Source organism: Helianthus annuus, chromosome 9 (assembly GCF_002127325.2).
Source record: "Helianthus annuus cultivar XRQ/B chromosome 9, HanXRQr2.0-SUNRISE, whole genome shotgun sequence".
NCBI lineage: Eukaryota > Viridiplantae > Streptophyta > Magnoliopsida > Asterales > Asteraceae > Helianthus > Helianthus annuus.
The window spans coordinates 65306797-65314937 of record NC_035441.2 but is presented as its reverse complement, the minus strand read 5'-3'; positions in this window follow the sequence as shown (position 1 = coordinate 65314937).

Genomic DNA, 8141 nt, shown 5'->3' with positions numbered 1-8141 from the left:
ATCACTAAGGATTATAACCAACGTGATTACAATCACGTTGCAAAGTTCAACCGAACTTTGCGTTGACCAAAGACTGATCAAACTGAAAGTCAAACACTGTTTGACTTTTTAACTAGAAAACAATAAAAAGAATGAAAGAGATCTCACTAAAGTCCTTGCTATCTTTTCTACAAAGAAGACAAGTCCCAAATCAGCTTGAGAGAGCTCCAAAGCAGATAAGAGAGGAGAAATGAGGGAATGAGCAATGAATGAGTGAAATTGGATGGCTATTTATACTTGTGGTGAGTTCATGAGATCATGCCAAGTTTTTGTGTGGCCTCCAAGGAAGAAATCATGTCCATCCATGTGTTAAAGACTGATTAGTAGCCTTGCTGAACACTTAAACTTGCTTAACATACCAAAAATTTGCATAAACAACCCTTAAACTTCAAACAGAATGCTAAATTATGATTTCTGGTCGCTGAGGACTTTACACGGCCCGCGTAAGGGATAGGGGAGGGCTTACGCGCCCCGCCTGGGTTCCCCAGATCAGCAAACATTCATAAATTACAGCTTTGGTCCCTACATGCAATCGATTCCATTTTTGGCACTTTTGACACCCGTTAAGCCATTTTCAAGGCTCTATAAGGTCAATAAAGTTTAGAGGACTCAAAATATGCTCGGAAAACTTTCGGATGTCGGCTCGTTTGGTTGTACGGTCGCGTTGTTCGCTAAATTACGACGAAACTCAAACGGACGCGAAAACGAACCAAATTAAGCTACGAATGGAATTTTTGCATGCCGATTACTAAAATAAAAATATTTTAGTGTGAACAATAATTTTGGATGTCCAGATGTGGCCAGAACATAAGATATGCGCGAAAATGCAAACTTACGTCGTTTTTGACACTTTTAGCCCCTGTAAGATCATATAAGCATGTTTTCGCACACCGAACCTATCAAAGCTTATTTCTAAGCCATGTTTAGGTTATATATGGTATGTTTAACTTATGATCATGTTTTGGACTGTACGTTTCCTTACGAAACGGCAGACTTTTGCAAGTTGACGCAAATAGTCCCTGCGAGCGAATAAACTTGATTTCGGCATACCAAACCATCCAAAACTTATTTCTATGTTTTGTAAAGGTTATTTAAGGTATGTTAAACCTATTTCACTATTCCGGAGTGTTTGTTGCATTAAACTGGTTATATTTACGCATCAGATCGCGTATAACCTTCCAGAAAGCGATTTAAGGCCCGAAATCGAACAAGAATTTGATATGTGCAAATGATACACATAATTTCACAAATCCCAAGTATGAAACACAATATTTCATTGGTTTGGTATTTGTTTGACGGTCACGGTGACACAGGTGTCACAGTCTCCCCTACTTTAGGAAATTTCGTCCCGAAATTTATTCGTAGGAGTTTGTCTGTGACGTTGTGTTAAGTAACCACCAGAGATATATAAGGCATAATCCTGTCATTTCCTTAACGAATATTCTTCAGAAACGAAAATGAACAAACAGAGTCATTTTCAACAGATGCTTCATCAGAAATGGAAAATGAAGGAATAAACTGAAAGATATTCATCTCCTCAACGGATATTCTTCAGAAACGAAAAATGAACGGAAGGAGTCATTTTCAAAGGTGCTTTCTCAGAAACGGAAATGAAAAAGGATAATCAAACGGATGTTCATTTCCTTCAACGGATATTCTTTAGAAACGAAAATGAACAAACGGAGTCATTTTCAACAAATGCTTCATCAGAAATGGAAAATAAAGGAATAAACTGAAAGATATTCATCTCCTCAACGGATATTCTTCAGAAACGAAAAATGAACGGACAGAGTCATTTTCAAAGGTGCTTTATCAGAAACGGAAATGAAAAAGGATAATCAAACGGATGTTCATTTCCTTCAACGAATATTCTTTAGAAACGAAAATGAACAAACGGAGTCATTTTCAACAGATGCTTCATCAGAAATGGAAAATGAAGGAATAAACTGAAAGATATTCATCTCCTCAACGGATATTCATTTCCATCAACGAATTTTTTTAAAAAGCAAAAATGAATGGATGATCCATTTTCCTCAACGGATTCTTCATCAGAACGGAAATGAAGGATTAAACAAACGGATATTCATTTCCATCAACGGATATTCTTCAGAAGCGAAAATGAATGGATGATCCATTTTGCTCAACGGATTCTTCATCAGAACGGAAATGAAGGATTAAACAAACGGATATTCATTTCCATCAACGGATATTCTTCAGAAGCGAAAATGAATGGATGATCCATTTTCCTCAACGGATTCTTCATCAGAACGGAAATGAAGGATTAAGCAAACGGATATTCATTTCCATCAACGGATATTCTTCAGAAGCGAAAATGAATGGATGATCCATTTTCCTCAACGGATTTTTCATCAGAACGGAAATGGAGGATTAAACAGACGGATATTCATTTCCATAAACGGATATTCTTTAGAAGTGAAAAATGAATAGCTAGTTCATTTTTCTTCAACGGGTGCTTCATCAGAATTGGAAATGAACAAGGTTCACTCAAGACAAATGACAAAACTCGATGTGGTTTCTGTGCACAAAATTCCATAATTATGTAGGCCTCCATAATTACGTAATTCCTTGCACAGTCCGCACAGTTTGTTTTGTGATGTGAAAGGGATTGAATTTGAACAAACTTGAGACAGCATTGCTTGGGTTAACACATAAACACATAGGCACATAAATGTTTTTCTTGGATATAAATTTATTATTATCTAGTTATTGATTGCTATAAACTTGACGTCGATTTGAACATGGGTATTTAAGGTATACCAGGAACCCAGTCAATGGAATTCAACGTCCTGAAGCATCTATCTAAAAAGATAGAATGATCTTCCAAAAATTCGATTTTTGATTACAAGGAATCACCACATTCGAATTAAGGTATACAACAATTAAGGACTTACGGAAATACCCTTAGGTATCCTATCAAGGATTGGGTATTTGTCCAGAGTTGTAACTTGCGCCTAGTACTTCGTTTCCTTGGAGGAAATGGGTACTTAGGATTTTCGTGGAAAACGCAAGAGACCATAATATAGAAGAATTTTGGGGGTAGTCTAATTTCCAAGGAATACGGCTTCTTAATTGTCGGTGTTGTAGGGGATATGTTGTTTATACATGCAACCATATCAATATAGATTGCGATGTAAAATAAAAAGATTTATTTATAAACAACAATTACAAGTGTTTCATGGACCATGACAACAAAAGAAATAATACATAAGGCTTGATTATTTCTAGACAATGTTGTCTTCCAATAGGTCGGGTGCTCATCCCTACGCTGGGTTCGCATTAGCAAGCTTTGGGAAATTTCTTCGGAAATTGCCCATCTCGCCACAGTTGAAGCAAGAACCTGGTGGAAAACGACCTTGAGCAGGATTGTTGCCAACTTGATTTGGTGCAGCTGCAGCTGGGCAAACTCTTGCTGCATGGCCTATGAGTCCACAAGTTTGGCATTTGCGGCACTTTACTTTGGCATGATGATGAAGGCTACATTGGTTGCACAAGGGTGCAGTTCCGTTGTAGGGCTTCCTAGCAGGGGGTTGAGCTGGTTGGTTGGGAACAGCTAGGTCATTATGAGCAACCACGGTGAAGTTCTGAGAAGCCTTTCGCTTCTTTGACTTCTTGGAGGATTCAGTCTGTTCATCCCTTGGTTTCGATTCCTCGACTGGTTTCTTATCACCCTTTCAGAAAAGTTTACCTTTCCTGATTTGAGATTCAGTCAAGGTAGCAGATAGCTCAATGGCCTGTCTATCTGTAGTGGGATTATTACCAGTTACAATGTCTTGTACTGTGTCAGGGAGGCCATCGATGTACTTTTCGATTGCCTTATCCAAAGGCGTAACCATGTTTGGGCATAACAGACTTAACTCCTCATAACGATCCATGTAGGCTCGATGCTCACCGCTATCTTGCTTAAGATCGTCAAATTCCCTTTCCAAGGCTCTGATCTCGTGACGAGGATAGAATTCCTTCATCATCAGAGCTCGAAGCTCTTCCCACGTTTGAGCCAGTGCCACATCGGCACCCCTATCTCTCATCACACCATTCCACCATGTCAAAGCTCGTTTCTCAAAGACACTAGATGCAAAATCTACCTTTCGCTCGTTTGGACATTGAACATGTCTGAAGGTGCTCTCTAAACTCTCGAACCATTGCAGAAGTACAGTCGCTCCTTGAGTCCAAGAAAAATTTGATGGTTTAGCTGAGTTGAACGTCTTGAAGTTGCAGGAAGCATTATTGTTGTTGAGAGCTTGGTTGTATTGAGCAATGATGTTCGGGATTGCAGCAGCCATTTGCTGCGTAATGACAGCTGCCAGATCTTCAATAGGTATATGGTTTTCGCGTCGTGGAGGCATTCTAAAAGGGGAAACAAGAGAGGAAACAAGTGAAATGCCATTGGGTAAGAGTAGGATGTTACAACTACCGATCAAAGGCATGGGTGATGGTCATTTGTTTGAACCACGAAACAAACAAGCGACACACAAAGGCTGAATCAAAGTAAATAGGTCCTCATAATGTATCGCGAAGACATGCTCGCCTATAACTGGACACTCACCCCAAGAGTTCCCAGGTAAGAGTGACTGGTCCGGTACTGCGGATTTATACGAACACTCTAGCCTTAGACAGAAAACTCAGGGTACAGGCACCCACCCTTCCGGTTTGCACGTGTTCACATTATTTAGACCCAAATTCTGACGAGAAATTTGAAAACTTTGAAGGTTCGAATCCTTATAATAAATCATCCTAGAACAGATGATTAGTTTTCCAAGCAGATTCGAATTTTGTGTTCTTATTGTGGTTGTTGCCTAAGGATAGGCAACGGTATTGTTTTATGTCTAAACGGAAGTAAAATCGCGTTAGGGTCCTAGGAAGGTTATAGTCTAGGTCAAAGAATTACTAATAACCTATTTCCCTATAACCATTGGCTCTGATACCAACTTTTCTGTCACACCCCGACCACGTAAAACAACAAAACGTGGCGGAAACGTCGGGGAGTGTTGTAACAGAATCATTGTTTCACAACCATGGATCAAATAGTTTTGTTTTATTGAATTATTGAACTAAATGTTTTGCTACAAATTAGATAAATACAACTATTATCTTTCAAGTTTTAAAGTCGCTAAGGCCTTGTCCATTCCTACGAGCGAGTACACCAATATCATCATCAAGCATCATCAACTATTGTACCTGAAACACATGTGAAAATAGGTACGTCAGCATAAAAATGTCGGCGAGTACATAGGTTTTGTATGAGTTTCAGATTCATGGCTCGTTTTACATGTTGCAATACTTATTTTTAAACCTTGTTTTGAAAAGTATAGTATTACGACATAATTAACCAACTCAAATCAAATTGGTTACAGTTTATAAAATCTCGTAGCCATAATTCTTAACTCCAAAACATTTGTTTAATTAAATCCAGATTGTAAATCGTTTTTGGAATAAAAACTCGAATAGTATATATATATATATCGTTAGAAAAACCTTGTAATATAACTTTGTTTCGATAACCTTGCCCAAGTGATCTAGATAACGCAATGATATATAATGTATTAAAATCACTTATATATAGGAAGTACCAGCGGCGTATCCACCATGCTTTTAACACATTATACCCGCCCCGTTACCTAATCACTTCCCTAACCCAACGGTTCAAACAGGTTTCAACGGTTCATGTCAATCAACGGTTACAAACGGTTCACATAGTCAAGTAGTCACAAACGGTTCACATAGTCAAGTAATCACAAACGGTTCACATAATCAACGGTTACAAACGGTTCACATAATCAACGGTTACAAACGGTTCACATAATCAACTATTACAAACGATTCACATAATCAAACGGTTACAACGGTTCAAAATGTAAAACAATGTGTCCATATGCTGGATGAGCATATGCAACAAAATGTAGTATATGGAAATCAATGTGCTAGCATGTTAAGTGAACATACATAGCAAAACATAACGAAATCATGTTCTATAGTGTACTATTGATCATAGTAAGTATATGATATAAAAACATGGGAAACATGAAAGTATCAAGTAGGCACATGTGTTCCACCCCAAAACAGTTTGAAAACAGTAAAAGAGGGGACTACGTACTCACTTGAGGGTGCTTAGAAGTCTTGAACAACAACCAACCAAAGCTAGAGGGATCACGGAATCAAACGGTACCCTATATAGGTAACTATGTTAATAATCGGCTCCTAAATCAGGAGATAGGATAGAATGAGGTTCTATAAATCAAATGAGTATTTGAACTCATATGGTATGATTTAATAGACCTTACATCCTGATTTGAAAGTCTACCTAAGTGCTTTTGACCCGTTTCGACACATTATGGTAACATAAGCTACTATAAGGCGTCGTTAGCGTAAAACTAGGCTCGGATGGTTAACTGTCTGCTATGCCAAGTCTTACATACCCAATTATCCCTAAATATGTTACTAAATCAGTTTACATGTGAAAAATATGTTCACATAGTCAAAATACGGATTTATGCTTCAAAAGGGCATTTTGGTCATTTCCTATGGGCATACAAGCTAACTAGCATGCAACTAACCAATCCTATGTGATCATAAGGTATAACCTCAGTGGTTATTCCCTACGCAACTATGATCACTAACTAAGCTTGGTCGGATCCTTAAGATCGACCAAACGGGTTGGGTTCGAAAGTATAAGCGGTTGTCTAGACCACTTAACTTATGACCCTAAACAAGCACTAAACTAATAGTGACCAGTTAAACATGTCAAAACATGTTTAACCTACTGATTTGGTATCAAAACAAAGTGTTTTGATACCTAAAACTAGTTCCGTTGCAAAATGCGTGCTAAAACGCATTTTGACCGAAATTTTGACTCGTCACTACATCTAGTTAACGTGGTAATCAACGAGTATAATCACTAAGGATTATAACCAACGTGATTACAATCACGTTGCAAAGTTCAACCGAACTTTGTGTTGACCAAAGACTGATCAAACTGAAAGTCAAACACTGTTTGACTTTTTAACTAGAAAACAATAAAAAGAATGAAAGAGAGCTCACTAAAGTCCTTGCTATCTTTTCTACAAAGAAGACAAGTCCCAAATCAGCTTGAGAGAGCTCCAAAGCAGATAAGAGAGGAGAAATGAGGGAATGAGCAATGAATGAGTGAAATTGGATGGCTATTTATACTTGTGGTAAGTTCATGAGATCATGCCAAGTTTTTGTGTGGCCTCCAAGGAAGAAATCATGGCCATCCATGTGTTAAAGACTGATTAGTAGCCTTGGTGAACACTTAAACTTGCCTAACACACCAAAAATTTGCATAAACAACCCTTAAACTTCAAACAGAATGCTGAATTATGATTTCTGGTCGCTGGGGACTTTACACGGCCCACGTAAGGGACATGGGAGGGCTTACGCGCCCCGCCTGGGTTCCCCAGATCAGCAAACTTTCATAAATTACAGCTTTGGTCCCTACATGCAATCGAGTCAATTTTTGGCACTTTTGACACCCGTTAAGCCATTTTCAAGGCTCTATAAGGTCAATAAAGTTTAGAGGACTCAAAATATGTTCGGAAAACTTTCAGATTTCGGCTCGTTTTTGTCACACCCCCAAAATCCACATGCGGAGTACCACCGCTTGGAGGCGTGACTGACCAGGATCTTAACCATCATTCATATTGAACTCATAAGTATAAGTGAATAATACTTTCATTTATAAACAACAAGTGTTACAATATTACAATGTTTCACGGTTTACAGCGGAAGCATATTTAAATCCATGAGTGTTTATAAAACCACATGTAAGTTCTTAGTTCTTGTGTTGCGTTTCCATGTGTCTCGACCCATGACCACTCCAGCTTCCCAGACAGCAAGTTCCTTGGATATGCACCTATAAGCCTGCAAGGCATGTAACAGAGAGTCAACAACTAGTTGATCGAGTTCACAGTGTATAATTCAGTAATGGTAATAGTATGAGTAGCATTATGTTCGTTCGTTAAGTCATGTATCGTATTAGTTTCCATCGCGGCCTCCCAGGCAGGTATGCGAAGATATTAGGGGATGTTTTTCCCAAGTATTCTAGACTAGGTTTATGTGTATCGCGG